The sequence below is a fragment of the Quercus suber genome, unplaced genomic scaffold, assembly GCF_002906115.3.
Source record: "Quercus suber isolate HL8 unplaced genomic scaffold, Cork oak 2.0 scaffold_2, whole genome shotgun sequence".
Taxonomy (NCBI): Eukaryota; Viridiplantae; Streptophyta; class Magnoliopsida; order Fagales; family Fagaceae; genus Quercus; species Quercus suber.
Window position 1 is genome coordinate 2,413,531 of NW_027069469.1, and position 16,723 is coordinate 2,430,253.

The 16,723-nt window shown below is 33.1% G+C and overlaps 1 long non-coding RNA gene across 3 annotated transcripts; it reads right to left on the minus strand.

The window, feature by feature from the left end:
- Positions 1–4: 4 nt before the first annotated feature.
- Positions 5–16,015, minus strand: LOC136061984 (uncharacterized). Of its 3 annotated transcripts, XR_010623851.1 has the most exons (7): positions 15,940–16,015; positions 15,763–15,804; positions 9,477–9,614; positions 7,917–7,983; positions 7,485–7,564; positions 1,185–2,104; positions 5–458 (listed from the first exon to the last, which is right to left on the minus strand). It is a non-coding gene; the product is annotated as an uncharacterized LOC136061984 (long non-coding RNA). The 3 variants fall into 3 exon arrangements; XR_010623838.1 differs by lacking the exon at positions 7,917–7,983; XR_010623849.1 differs by lacking the exons at positions 7,917–7,983; positions 9,477–9,614.
- Between the last annotated feature and the right edge of the window lie 708 nt (positions 16,016–16,723).

A 16,723-nucleotide genomic window follows, 5' to 3' on the forward strand; every position in this document is an offset into this window, starting at 1 on the left:
CATGATTAGCAAATAGCATTTCCTCAATTCCTTGGCAACCAAGAGGAGTCTAAGAAAAGTTATTTATTATTTACAATTGGCATCATAAGGTTAGCTCCAATGTTTATACTTGAATAGCGAAGAAATTCAGGAGGATTATCTCTGGATTTAAGAGAACATGTACATAACACTTATCATGGGTATGTGTGTTGAATCTATTGCTGACATGATAGCGTGGTTTAAGTAGAACTGTAATGGGTTCTACTTACTCTATTTACTTATTCTTTACTAAATGAAAGGGTGAATATACTCTACAAAGATCAAACAAAGCTAACTCCAGAGCTAGCAACATCTTCAGGAACCAATTTATCAAAATCACTGACAGACCATTCTGCAGTCATCCCTGTGCTGCTAACATATATCTCTGTACCAACATTAATTGAAGACCATACACGCCTTGCTGGTTCAGTTCCTAGATCCTGGGCAATAGTAATATGTTTCCCATTAGTGCCCTATAACTATGTTGTTCATCTTCAAGCAGAAGGACAAACTCAATAGCACTAATCAAGTTAAAGTAAACTAAACTACAAAAGTTCACTAATGTGAATTAGCAAAGCAATTGCTCTGAATTCTAATGCGTTCAGGCCCTTCAGGATGTTGGGAGTAGGTCTAGATAAATGATAAATCCAAAGCAAACATATGACATTTTTCAATTGCATCCAATCTGAATATTGAATGCTGCATAGAGTTAGGGTTAGAATTTTTGGACAAAGCTGTAGCATCTCAAGGATGAGTATGGGAGAAAGGACAGACATACGGATGACAAGTTTGCACAGTAGTGCAGAAATTAAGAGTAAGTAAGAGAGGATTAGACAGGAGATAGAGGAAGAATTGAAAATTCTTAAGTCTCATGAGGCCTCTGGGAAGTCTCACCTCAAAGATAACATATAGAAACTTACAATTAGCAGTAAGGACTTATAATTAGTTGAATTTTCTATGCATAGAAGTACATGATAAAAAATTTGAATGTTCCTAGATGCATAGCACACAAACATCCATTTACTATGAACATGAACTTAGCATTTAGCCAAATTTTAAGTCCACATTCGCATATCATTCCTTTGTGTGTGTGTGTATGTGTGAATTCAACCAGGATTCCAAAACAAATTTGATAACGGCTAAGTTACTAAAAATAACATAATTACCTGATAGAATTATAACCGACTAGAGAGAGCACCCACATCAAGCACCCAAGTCCTAGAGTCTCCAACCCATCCATCTCCTTGCTTTTCAGGATATCCCTGCACAACCCATTCAGGAGGTGGTAGAATTTGCACTAGTTCCTGTGCCTGTGGATTGCTATATGGATCACAGATATCATATGGTTTCTCCAGATAACTAGCATTTCTTGGACTGCAGTAGAGATGATGAGTAGAATACAGAAACTGAGATGTCTCATTTCTGTATATTTGGCCTATTCCTTGATATGACATGTGTTAATGTAGTGTTTTTGTTTCTTTAACTGGTTTCCGAAGATCTTGGATACAGAATCTTTGGTTTCTTTTTGTGTCATAATGGAGGTTTGAGTTAGTTTGCAAAGCAAAGCTATGGCATCATTGGTTGGAGGGGCTGCTCTGGGGTAGTGTTTGGAGAGGGGTTTAATGACACAATTAAGAGTGTTGGAAGCTATGCCCTTGAGTTCAAGCCAATTCTTAAAAGCCTCCAATTCAATCTAAATCTTTTAGCTCCAGCGGTTGAGGAGATAAGACAATTAAACAAAAAGCTTGATCACCCAGAAGGGGAAACAATGAGCTTGATTGAAGATATGAGGAAGGCCCAGGAGCTCATTGGCAATTTGGGGCACCAAGAGTGGGACTACCCTTTACAAGCCTACTAAGGGAGACAACTAACAAAGTTGAATGAGGCCATTGTGATGTTCTTCCAGGTTCATATGCAAGTACAAAACAAAAGGATATTTTGTAGATTCTGGAGCAGTTGAAGATTGGTTAGTTGTCGTGCTCAGTTCCTGGACCCCCGGATATTACTGTTGGGATGGATGAACCTTTGAAGGTCTTGAAGATGAAGCTGCTAGAGGAGGAGAAGCAGCGGCTTCTACGGACTACTCCTGGAGGATGCAGAAAGACCACATTGGAGAAAATGCTTGGTTATGACCAGGAAATTAGAGGTATTTGATCCCTCTATTTTTTTTTTCTTTTTTTTTTTTTGTGTATGTAATTATAATGCATAATTGGCATGAGTTTGCATATTCTTTAAGTTATTTATAGTGCTAGTATGTGGATCTTAGTAAACTGTTAGGAACTACCTAAAACAAAATACATATACAATTTTTTTTTAAATGTTATAAACAAGAATTACAATGCTGTGTTATGTTTTTATACATCAAGAACAGGGTTACAAAACTTATTAACTGACTGTATTAGCCATTATACTGTATTAACCAAAGGGTGGTGTTTATTTCACACCACTTGAAGTCAAGATTTCAGTGCAAAAAGTGTGTACATTTGTGTAAAATAAGCGGTGTATACTAGTATTTACCCTTAACAAAAATAACTGACTCCACTAGTGAAATCTAAGAACCAATGTGTCCTGGTCTGTTGGTATAATGAGACGCACATGTATAAACATTACATAGAATACATAGAACGACTTGCAATAAAATACTTGATAGTCTTAAGCTAAAATCATTTATATCACAACCAGCAAAATCAAATTTCTTCAAATCAACTGGTTCATCAGTTGAATTCTTGATAAATTTCATTGGTGAACCTTAAATTGAACTATTGCTTGAAATTTGAATATCATATACATGACTATAATGGGAATAAATGGGATTGCAATGCATTCACACATGAAGATTTGTATTTCTGCAAGTGAAATTAAAATACAGTTTGAAACAAATTTATGTCTCATTAGGATTAGGTAAGATATGATAGGCCTTTACTAATTATGTTCATTATTTATTTTAGCCCTTTCAAAAGTCAAGCACTGCTTTTGGCACATTTCATCCTTTGGATTTATTGCCTTAGAAGAGTAGTAAGATATATATAATTTCTTAATAATTGGTGGTGTTTCTCAAAAACTTTAAAAAAAAAAAAAAAAAAAAAAAAAGCTCACCTCTTAATCTTTGCTGCGATTGAAATTGTGTGTAATTCACTTGCCATTATTATCTATGTTTTTAGTTTAAAATGTTATGCGTTAGCAAAGACTATATCAATGTATAAGTGTTTAGGTGCCCCAGTTCCAAATTGATGAAGATGCAATCAACCAGCTACAAGAATGACTAACCCAAATTGGATCAAATCCTATATTATTGATCTTGGATGATGTCTAGTCTGGATCAGAATTCCGTCTTCAGAAGTTTAAGTTTGATATGCCAAATTACAATATTCTGGTGACCTCAAGAACTACACTTCCAGGATATAGCTTTACATATAACTTAAAACCGTTAAATGATGAAGATGCAAAGACTCTACTACATCACTCAGCATCACTACAAGATGGGAGTTCTCACATTTCAGTTGAAGTTATCAAAAAAGTTCTATGTAATTGTGATACATACGGATGCAATGTGCTTAATTTTATTTACACTTTTTGCCATTGGGTAAAGTAAGTATTTGTGTTATGCATATGAATGAAGAAATACATTCTAGTCTTGGTGTTGATTAGTACATATATAATATCATTTGTACCTGCCAAAATCATGCTTTCAAACTAATACTTAGAATTGAACTTGCTTGTTTTGTTTTCAATTCATGTGATTTGAATTTTGAATGACTATAACTAAATTTTATTTGGTTCCTTAAATTGCAGATAGTGAGAGGCTGTGGGGGGTTTCCACTAGCCCTCAAAGTGAATGGCAAATCACTCCGTGGGAAGCCTGTAGAGGCTTGGATCGGTAGAGGTAGAAAATGGTCTAGTGGTCATTCTATCTTCAATTCTAGTTCTGATCTGCTTCATTGTCTTTAAAAAAGCCTAGAATTTTCAGTTGATGAGGACAATTTAAAAGAGTGTTTTATGGATCTAGGTTCATTTCGTGAAGACCAAAGGATCCATGTTCTTGCCCTCATTGATGTGTGGCAAGAATTATATAAACACGATGAAGATGGTATTGATGCCATTGCCATTTTACATGAACTCACCTCTCGGAATCTGGCTAATCTTGTGATGACAAGGTATGCATGCTGACTCTTAGCGTGTATTTTTTTCAAGTAACCATTGCTAGTTAGTAGTCATAATATGTTATCACTCTGTACATAGCCTAAGGAACAAATTTTTGTAATGTCTTATAACTTAATTAACTTCTTATGGCAATAATATTTTTGTTATAGATTTTTTGGGAAGTACTTTTTGCATTTGAAGAAAAAAATTGAATCTTTTCTTACTTATAATTTTTGCTCATTCTCCAGGAAAAATGCAAGTGAGATCAACGATTATTATAATGAAGACTATGTCACACAACATGATCTTCTTAGAGAGCTAGCTATGTTTGAAAGCTGCCAAGGGCCAGAAAGACAAAGGCAAAGACAGATTATAGACGCAAGTGAAAACACTCAGGATCAGCAACCCATCAATGCCCGCTTGTTATCTATCTCAACTGGTTTGTTCATGTTTTCTCTTATCACACATATTCATGGACACACACAGTCACACGCCCAATACATATTGAGTGCCTTCTCACATCGTCTATAATTCTTTTTGCAGATGAATCATTCTCATCAACTTGGTGCGACATTCATGCACCCAATGTTGAGGTTTTAGTTCTGAATTTTCAGAAAAAGCATACAAGTTACCTGATTTTGTGTATAAAATGGATAAACTCAAGGTTTTGGTAATTTCTAATTATGGACTTTCCTGCTGAAATAATAAATTTTCAACTACTCAACTCTACCCAATTTAAAGAGAATCAGATTGGAGAAGGTTTCAATCCCTTCCCTTTGCAATGCCTCTGTACTATTGAAGAGTTTGAAGAAAATATCCTTGTTCATTTGTAATATTGGTCAGGCTTTTGGGAATTGTTCCATCCAAGTTTCAGATGCATTGCCAAATCTAATGGAGATAAACATTGACTATTGCAATGATCTTGTGGAATTTATTGTATATATAGGTAAATATAAGGATAGGTTGTAATAGTGATATAAGGTTGGTGAGTATTTATTTGTAAAATGAATAAAATGGAATTTCGAGATCTGGAATTTTCTTTGTGAAAATTCAAGTTTTAGGATGTTCGATCGGTTGAAACTTTTGCTCGATCGATCGAATTGATCAAGAAAATTGATTTGAAGCTTCTGCCTGACTCGATTGATGTTCGATTCCTGTTTGATCGATCGAACTCTTTTCGATTGATGCTCAATTCCTCTCGATTGATTGAGCTTTGTAAAAACTGTTTTTGCAAAATCTTTTGCAAAATTGTGGTAACCGTTCTAAACTTTGAGAAAGGTTTTAAATCTTGTAAACAGTTTTATGAGGCATCGTAACTCTCCATATTTACCTTTTGAAAGGTTATAACCCTATGGGTATAAATAGAGATTAATGTTCACTTGAAAGATAGACTTGATAGTAAGTTATACAAAAACACAAAAAATCCTGTGGGTATTCTCCAAAATTGTTATTTGTAGAACCCAATAAACTTCGTTGTATCTTGGAGACAAGTTTATAGAAATCCTTTAGCAACTTGCATATGGGGACAACTATTATCTAAAGATAACATTCAATTATACTTTCAAGTCAATCACTAATTTCTATTTACTTAATGTTTTCATTTGTTCCTTCATTATTACTCCTTAATTTGGTGAAATCCCCAACAGAATTGCCTACAGTGCTGTGTGATGTTATCCTCCTAAAAAAACTTGTGATCACTAATTGTCATCAACTGTCTTCACTTCCCAAAGGAATTGGAAAGCTAGTGAATTTAGAAGTGCTCAGGCTTAGGTACTGTACTAATTTATCTAAGTTGCCAGAATCAATCAAAAGCCTCGATAAGTTAAGACTTCCCGACATATGTGATTGCCTAAGCATTAGACACTTGCCAAAAGAGATTGGTGAGTTATGTAAACTAGTCGTTAACCCGTGCGATACACGGAAAAATTCAAATAATTGTTCAAGAAATTCATTTTTTTTTTAATTCATCTTCCTCTAGATTGATGAAAGTTATAAGATTAATTCCTAATATTCATGTACTTAAACAACAAATTTAAATGGTTAAATGTTGCAAGTTTGATGAATCCATAATCATAACCTTTAAAAATGCTTTATTGCAGACTTACAAAAGTAAATTTATGAATCTTTACTCCTCCTTTGGCAAGCACAATTATTTTCCATTTAAATCTCCTTTCAAATAGTGTTTCTCAGAATTGGTACATTTGTAGTTGGAAAAGAGATATGCAAGTCTATTGTTTAGTTCATATTGCAAAGTTACATGCTACTTATAATTTGTTTCTAAATATTTGAAGATTGATCTATTTAATGAGGCATGTTATATAAACTAAAAAAAAAAAGAATGTCAAATGTTTCTCGATATTCAATTGGTTGAAAACACAATCAATGCTATCTAACAAAGTTCCACTTTGAATTCATTAAATTTTATTAAAATGCAAGACCCCATTAAACACTAACAGGTATTTGCTAAACTATCTAGCCAAGCAACTATATAAGTTGATAGTGTATATATTGTGTGCGGGAATGTGGATATGCATACACAAAAACACACAAAATTAAAATACAAATTATGTGTTCCTACTTCTCTATAAAATCTAAAAGGGAATAAAAACCAACATCAAAGTTGAATAAAAATTGTATCTGAAAGCATAATGTAAAAGAAATTTCTTATTAACTTATATCCCAAAATTTTAAGGAACATCTCAAGTAATTTAGTAGCTAAACATGGCTTTTAGTAACTATAGCATTCAGCAAGAGCTTTCAATATCTAGCCTAATTTACAATTTTTTTTTTCAATAAGTAACCTAATTTACATTCATGACAGTTTAGCAACTGAGAGAAGACTTCCATTGAAACTTCTATGGCACCATCAAACCCCAAACTTGTCAACATGTGCTAATCCAAAATGGTTCCTCTTTCCTTTAGATTCAATTTTTCCACTATGTTCTATAATAAGTTATATACAATTATCATAGAACTCCTAATCATAACTTGAGACAAGTTTTCAAGAACTCCATAAAACTCCAGTTTATGGTTTTCCTCCACTCTATCTATGTGTGGGAGTGCACAATCAGGTACACAATTCAATGCAAACATTCGTCTCTAGCCTAATTTTATAAAAATTAAAAAAAAAAAAAATCATTGGTTGAATTATTTCCATTTAAAACAGATTTTGGATGCATGTTTGATTCAATAACTCAATAAAAAAACAATTAATAGGAGTTTCTTTGAATATATTATGTTGAACCTATGACTATAAATAGAATCTATATAAGATTTCAAATAAACTATTACACATTTACAAATTAATGTAAGGGAAAAACAAAAACCTTGAGATAGAAGACAAATAGCTCATTATCTTCGTCTAAGTCCCCCACATCACCATTCACATCCAGCAAATCAATACAAACTACAAAACACAAACATAGAAAACTCATCAAATTTTCCCCACAAGTAAAACAATAGTACAAAAACAAAATAAGTTTGTCACTGAATCCTTAACATTGAAACAATAAGCAACAGAAATTAATAAATCAGAGAGAGCTTTAAAAAAGAGCATCAAGAACTTTCATTTCCACCTTCATGGTTGTGTATTGAATTGATGTTAGTTGCATTGAAAACTATACATAAAACAAAAACCCATTAACAATTTCATCTAGAATAAGAAAATTGTGTTATTTCAATTTCAACTAACAAATCAAACGGCAAAGCTATATTAGGGGAAGGAAAAAAATTGAAACAAAAACGTGCCAACAAACTACCTGGATGTTCATGGCCTTCATGTTGGACTTAAGTTGTTCATGGCTTTGTTAGACTCAAGTTGGCTTCCTAGGCAGTAAAAGTTCATAAAATTTTCACACTATTACATTCCCCAAAATTCACCAAATTTGAAACAATATTCTAACTGCAAAATTTATGAACTAAAACCCCAATAACTTGCTCAAAATTTAAAAATTAACAAAATCAAAATTCTTTCATTAAAAAAAAAAAAAAAAAAAAAACTTTTTGGGTCAAGATTAGTGATGTAATGGGTTGCTGCAAAAATCCAACAACAAATAAAAAAGGGAACAAAACAAACGAGTTTTGTTTTGATCCTTACCTTCTTCACATACATACAGGGATTTACGGAGGTTTATGTATGTATAGAACTATTAATATCACAATCCAGTGGTTAGAATTTAGGATTTGAATTCATTGATATCCAAATAGAAAATAAAGCAAAACCCAATCATTACTCAAGGAAATTTGCGATTTCAACTTGCCTATATCTAGAAAATAAAAAACTAAAGCAACATAATGCTGAAATATTGTGCTTCAGTAATGAATCCGAAGGATCTAAAATCAATAATATCCAAACACCAAAACCATATATTAGGGAGTTTAGGGTTCCAAATTCATTCAAATACACGAAAATAAAAACTGCAAATGAAAGAAAGAAAGAAGACAACGAAGTTTGAAATTTCAAACGAAAAACAACTTAAGAGTTCACACCTTGCCAATCTTGAACTTCATGGAAGCAGTCTCAAGCATCGTCTTCGTTGACAAAGCCTCTGAATTGATAGAACGAGAGAGAGAGAGAACGCAACATCTGCTGTTGTTTTTTTTTTCTTTTTCTTTTTCAGCTTTTATAATATAACTTGGTTTATCGGTACTCGGTAAGCCACTAAAACTCAGTTAAACGGCTAAGATTAAAACATTTAGAATTAACGGTCCAGATATGGGTGGGTACCGTACCCACACAAAAAACAAGTGGGTACTGTAGAATGACCCCTTTTGAAGCAAACAAAAAAAAAAACATAAGAAAGAACGAAGGAGGAAAAAAACTTCAAATGCAGTAATTAAATTAAGCTTACTACCAAAAAAAAAGAAAAAATAAATAAACAATGAATAAAGAATCATATGTAACCCTTGCTTAATGATGTACAACTACAAACATGAAGAAAAAAAAATGCAAGCATCTGCAACGAAAGAAGAAGTTATTCAGGTGTTAATCTCTTGTTTGAATAACTCTTGGCCTTTTCTGTTAGTTTATTAACTCTATTATCAATTTATCATAGCTAAATGTGGCAATACCTAATTACGTGACAATTAAATCAATTAGACATTTAAATCCATCCAATCAATGCACAATCATCTATATAAAACAGGAAATTAGCATTATTGATTAAGGTATGGATAAAGGCTTCGGTACAATCCATAATGACCCTCCCACACAACTCAGCAAGTAGCAAAACTACCAAATTGACACAGAAGATAGACGTGCATATAACAAAGTCACATGTATTATGGCTACAATCTAAGGTTCACATATGGAGATTGACCTGCAGGCTGCAGCTATTCAAAAACAATGAATCTTGATATGTTCCATCTTCACAATGCCAGCCAGCCTGCACAAAGGAAGGTGGAAACATTCTTCCTCTGATCTCCCTGAAGTTGTATAACTTCAACTTGATATAAGCCTAATAAAAATAATCACAGATTCAAAAACTGTTTTTTGGCTCATGTCTTAATCTTTGCTGCGATTGAAATTGTGTGTAATTCACTTCATCAGACCGCCATTATTATCTATGTTTTCAGTTTAAAATGTTATACGTTAGTGAAGACTATATCAATGTATAAGTGGTTGGGTGCCCCAGTTCCAAAGTGATGAAGATGCAATCAACCAGCTACAAGAATGACTAACCCAAATTGGATCAAATCCTATATTATTGATCTTGGATGATGTCTAGTCTGGATCAGAATTCCGTCTTGAGAAGTTTAAGTTTGATATGCCAAATTACAATATTCTGGTGACCTCAAGAACTACACTTCCAGGATATAGCTTTACATATAACTTAAAACCGTTAAATGATGAAGATGCAACGACTCTACTACATCACTCAGCATCACTGCAAGATGGGAGTTCTCACATTTCAGTTGAAGTTATCAAAAAAGTTCTATGTAAATGTGATACATACGGATGCAATGTGCTTAATTTTATTTACACTTTTTTGCCATTGGGTAAAGTAAGTATTTATGTTATGCATATGAATGAAGAAATACATTCTAGTCTTGGTGCTGATTAGTACATATATAATATCATTTGTACCTGCCAAAATCATGCTTTCAGACTAATACTTAGAATTGAACTTGCTTGTTTTGTTTTCAATTCATGTGGTTTGAATTTTGAATGACTATAACTGAATTTTACTTGGTTCCTTAAATTGCAGATAGTGAGAGGCTGTGTGGGGTTCCCGCTAGCCCTCAAAGTGAATGGCAAATCACTCTGTGGGAAGCCTGTAGAGGCTTGGAGCAGTAGAGGTTGAAAATGGTCTAGTGATCATTCTATCTTCAATTCTAGTTCTGATCTGCTTCATTGTCTTTAAAAAAAGCCTAGAATTTTCAGTTGATGAGGACAATTTAAAAGAGTGTTTTATGGATCTAGGTTCATTTCGTGAAGACCAAAGGATCCTGTTCTTGCCCTCATTGATGTGTGGCAAGAATTATATAAACACGATGAAGATGGTATTGATGCCATTTCCATTTTACATGAACTCACCTCTCGGAATCTGGCTAATCTTGTGATGACAAGGTACGCATGCTGACTCTTAGCGTGTATTTTTTTCAAGTAACCATTGCTAGTTAGTAGTCATAATATGTTATCAATCTGTACACAGCCTAAGAAACAAATTTTTGTAATGTCTTATAACTTAATTAACTTTATGGCAATAATATTTTTGTTATAGATTTTTTGGGAGTACTTTTGCATTTGAAGAAAAAAATTGAATCTTTTCTTACTTATAATTTTGCTCATTCTCCAGGAAAATGCAAGTGAGATCAACGATTATTATAATGAAGACTATGTCACACAACATGATCTTCTTAGAGAGCTAGCTATGTTTGAAAGCTGCCAAGGGCCAGAAGGACAAAGGCAAAGAGGATTATAGACGCAAGTGAAAACACTTCAGGATCAGCAACCCATCAATGCCCGCTTGTTATCTATCTCAACTGGTTTGTTCATGTTTTCTCTTATCACACATATGCATGGAACACACACACACAGTCACGCGCCATACATATTGAGTGCCTTCTCACATCGTCTATAATTCTTTTTGCAGATGAATCATTCTCATCAACTTGGTGCGACATTCATGCACCCAAGTTGAGGTTTTAGTTCTGAATTTTCAGAAAAGCATACAAGTTACCTGATTTTGTGATAAAATGGATAAACTCAAGGTTTTGGTAATTTCTAATTATGGTCTTTCCTGCTGAAATAATAAATTTTCAACTACTCAATCTCTACCCAATTTAAAGAGAATCAGATTGGAGAAGGTTCAATCCCTTCCCTTTGCAATGCCCCTGTACTATTGAAGAGTTGAAGAAATATCCTTGTTCATTTGTAATATTGGTCAAGGCTTTTGGGAATTGTTCCATCCAAGTTTCAGATGCATTGCCAAATCTAATGGAGATAAACATTGACTATTGCAATGATCTTGTGGAATTTATGTATATATAGGTAAATATAAGAATAGGTTGTAATTGATATAAGGTTGGAGAGTATTCATTTGTATAAATGAATAAAATGGAATTTCGAGATCTGAATTTTCTTTGTGAAAATTCAAGTTTTAGGATGTTTCGATCGGTCGAAAATTTTTGCTCGATCGATCGAATTGATCAAGAAAATTGATTTGAAGCTTCTGCTGACTCGATTGATGTTCGATTCCTGTTCGATCGATCGAAAACCTTTCGATCTATGCTCAATCCTCTCGATTGATCTGAGCCTTGTAAAAACTGTTTTTGCAGAAATCTTCTGCAAAATTGTGGTAACTGTTCTAAACTTTGAGAAAGGTTTTAAATCTTGTAAAAGTTTTATGAGGCATCGTAACTCTCCATATTTACCTTTTGAAGGGCTTATAACCCTATGGTATAAATAGGGTTAATGTTCACTTGAAAGATAGACTTGATAGTAAGTTAACAACGAAACACAAAAAATCCTGTAGGTATTCTCCAAAATTGTTATTTGTAGAACCCAATAAACTTGTTTATCTGGAGACAAGTTTGTAAAATCCTTTAGCAACTTGCATATGGGACAACTATTATCTAAGGATAACATTCAATTATACCCAAGTCAATCACTAATTTCTATTTATTTGAATGTGTTCGATTTGTTCTTTCATTATTACTCCTTAATTTGGTGAAATCCCCAACAGAATTGCCTCAGTGCTGTGTGATGTTATCCTCCTAAAAAAACTTGTGATCACTAATTGTCATCAACTGTCTTCACTTCCCAAAGGAATTGGAAAGCTAGTGAATTTAGAAGTGCTCAGGCTTAGGTACTGTACTGAATTTATCTAAGTTGCCAGAATCAATCAAAAGCCTCATAAGTTAAGACTTCTCCGACATATGTGATTGCCTAAGCATTAGACACTTGCCAAAAGAGATTGGTGAGTTATGTAAACTAGTCGCTAACCCTGCGATGCACGGAAAATTCAAATAATGTTCAAGAAATTCATTTTTTTTTTAATTCATCTTCCTCTAGATTGATGAAAGTTATAAGATTAATTCCTAATATTCATGTACTTAAACAACAAATTTAAATGGTTAAATGTTGCAAGTTTGATGAATCCATAATCATAACCTTTAAAAAGCTTATTCAGACTTACAAAAGTAAATTTATGAATCTTTACTCCTCCTTTGGCAAGCACAATTATTTCCATTTAAATCTCCTTTCAAATAGTGTTTCTCAGTATTGGTACATTTGTAGTTGAGAAAGAGATATGCAAGTCTATTGTTTAGTTCATATTGCAAAGTTACATGCTACTTATAATTTGTTTCTAAATATTTGAAGATTGATCTATTTAATGAGGCATGTTATATAAACTAAAAAAAAAAAGAATGTCAAATGTTTCTTCGATATTCAATTGGTTGAAAACACAATCGATGCTATCTAACAAATTCCACTTTGAATTCATTAAATTTTATTAAAATGCAAAGACCCATTAAACACTAACAGGTATTTGCTAAACTATCTAGCCATGCAACTATATAAGTTGATAGTGTATATATTGTGTGCGGGAATGTGGATATGCATACACAAAAACACAAAATATAAAATACAAATTATGTGTTCCTACTTCGTCTATAAAATCTAAAAGGGAATAAAAACCAACATCAAAGTTGAATAAAAATTGTATCTGAAAGCATAATGTAAAAGACATTTCTTATTAACTTATATCCCAAAATTAAGGAACATCTCAAGTAATTTAGTAGCTAAACATAGCTTTTAGTAACTATAGCATTCAGCAAGACTTTCAATATCTAGCCTAATTTACAAATTTTTTTTTCAATAAGTAACCTAATTTACATCATGACAGCTTTAGCAACTGAGAGAAGACTTCCATTGAAACTTCTATGGCACCATCAAACCCCAAACTTGTCAACATGTCGCTAATCCAAAATGGTTCCTCTTTCCTTTAGATTCAATTTTTCCACATGTTCTATAATAAGTTCATACAATTATCATAGAACTCCTAATCATAACTTGAGACAAGTTTTCAAGAACTCCATAAAACTCCAGTTTATGGTTTCCTCCACTCTATCTATGTGTGGGTAGTGCACCAATCAGGTATCACAATTCAACTGAAACATTCGTCTCTAGTCCTAGAAAAAAATTAAAGCAAAATATCATGGTTGAATTATTTCCATTTAAAACAGATTTTGGATGCATGTTTGATTCAATAACTCAATAAAAAAACAATTACATAGGAGTTTCTTTGAATATATTATGTTGAATCCTATGACTATAAATAGAATCTATATAAGATTTCAAATAAACTATTACACATTTACAGAATTAATATAAGGGAAAAACAAAAACCTTGAGATAGAAGACAAGTAGCTCATTATCTTCGTCTAAGTCCCCCACACACCATTCACATCCAGACAAATCAATGACGAAACTACAAAACACAAACATAGAAAACTCATCAAATTTTCCCCACAAGTAAAACAATAGTACAAAACAAAATAAGTTTGTCACTGAATCCTTAACATTGAAACATAAGCAACAAAAATTAATAAATCAAGAGAGAGCTTTAAAAAAGAGCATCAAGAACTCTTCATTTCCACCTTCATGTTGTGTATTGAATTGATGTTAGTTGCATTGAAAACTATACATAAAACAAAAACCATTAACAATTTCATCTAGAATAAGAAAATTGTGTTATTTCAATTTCAACTAACAAATCAAACGCAAAGCTATATTAGGGAAGGAAAAGAATTGAAACAAAAACAGTGCCAAAGACTACTGGATGTTCATGGCCTTCATGTTGGACTTAAGTTGTTCATGGTTCTTGTTAGACTCAAGTTGGCTTCCTAGGCAGTAAAAGTTTATAAAATTTTCACACTATTACATTCCCCAAAATTCACCAAATTTGAAACAATATTCTAACTGCAAAATTTATGAACTAAAACCCCAATAACTTGCTCAAAATTTAAAAATTAACAAATCAAAATTCTTCTCATTTATAAAAAAAAAAAAACAAAACTTTTGGGTAAACTCTATAAAATAAGCAAATTTAAGAGGAAGAGAGAGAGATTTATTGTGCACAAGATCCCAAGAAACTGAGCCCTGCGGAACTTACAGCTAAAATTATAAAAATTGAAACCCAAAAAAAAAAAAAAAAATAGAAGTAAAAATCTCATTTAACCAAGCATAACATAATATTTAACTTCTCCAACTAACATACTACATATATAGTAGTACATTCTTTTGAAGCAAACAAAAAAAAAAAAAAATAAGAAAGAACGAAGGAGGAAAAAAACTTCAAATGCAGTAATTAAATTAAGCTTACTACCAAAAAAAAAAGGAAAAAAAAAATAAATGATAAAGATCATATGTAACCCTTGCTTAATGATGTACAACTACAAACATGAAGAAAAAAATGCAAGCATCTGCAACGAAAGAAGAAGTTATTCAAGGTGTTCATCTCTTGTTTGAATAACTCGTTGGCCTTTTCTGTTAGTTTTTACTACTCTATTATCAATTTATCATAGCTGAATGTGGCTAATACCTATTACGTGAACAATTAAATCAATTAGACTTTAAATACATCCAATCAATGCACAATCATCTATATAAATAGGAAATTAGTATTATTGATTAAGGTATGGATAAAGGCTTGCGGTAAATCCATAATGACCTCCCACAAACTCAGCAAGTAGCAAAATACCAAATTGACACAGAAGATAGACGGCAATATAACAAAGTCACATGTATTATGGCTACAATCTAAGGTTCACATATGGAGATTGACCTGCAGGCTGCAGCTATTCAAAAACAATGAATCTTGATATGTTCCATCTTCACAATGCCAGCCAGCCTGCACAAAGGAAGGTGGAAACATTCTCTCTGATCTCCCTGAAGTTGTATAACTTCAACTTGATATAAGCCTAATAAAAATAATCACAGATTGGGGTAATTTTCCTACCCTTTGACTTTCTCTAAGCGCAACAACTAAAAAACAAAAAAAATTGCAGACCATAATAAACTCAATACCCAAACAGGAAAACATAGAAGAATTAACCTAAAAATTTTAAATATACATAGAAAATAAAATTTAAGTGTACCACGACGGCTCGTACAGAGGAAACCGAGTGTTGATTGAATTACTGAAATACAAAAGAGAGAGCAATGCGTTTAATGATTGAAATTAGCAAAACCCACTACAGGGCTCCAAACCATCAATTTAAGCAAATCATTCAGAAGAAACACTCCCAAACGAAACATGAACAAAGGTGAAATACCTGAAGTGTATCATACATATTCTGTTAGTGTTTCTGAGCTCTTCTTCAAATATGCTGTTTTCTGATTCAATTAATGGCATGTTTGGATGTTTAAAAAAGGAGGGGGAGTAGAGTAGAGGGAGGGAGAGTAATGCAATTACCTTGTTTGGAAGTTTTTTAAAGAATGAGGGAGAGGGGTTTGGAGGAGTTTGGAGGGGTTTGGACTCCCTCTAGCCCCCCAATTTTAATTCCCCAAAATTGGAGAGATTTGGAGGGGGAGTAGAGTATATAAACTATTGACCAAGTAAATTACCTAATTTACCCTTATTATATTAACAAAATTACACAAGGGGAAGGGCTAATTATTCCCTTCCCCCTTACTAATTTTAAAAACATCCAAATAAGGTCGAGGTGAATCATTCTCCTCTACTCTCCTCCCCACTACTCCCCTTCCCTCTACTCCCCTCTACTCTCCTCCCTCTCTAAACTTCCAAACAAGCCATAAATGAGGAGTTTTGAAACCGTGAACGATAGGAAGAGCAAAAGGAGGGGAGATAGTCATGAGGCATGAAGGAGTTATTCACTTAAATAAGGAGAGGAAGAGACGAAGAAGGGAAGAGAGAGGTTGGAGTTAGAAAGCCGAAGGTCTGAAGTATTGAATCTGTCTGTCTTTGGAAGAGAGAGAGAGAGGGGTTGGCGTTAGTCATGCTAAAGGTCTGAAGAAGAAGAAGAAGAAAGGGATGGCGTCTAAAAGAATAAAGGGTTGGATTTGGGGTTTTATTTTTATTATTATTTTTTTTTTTTG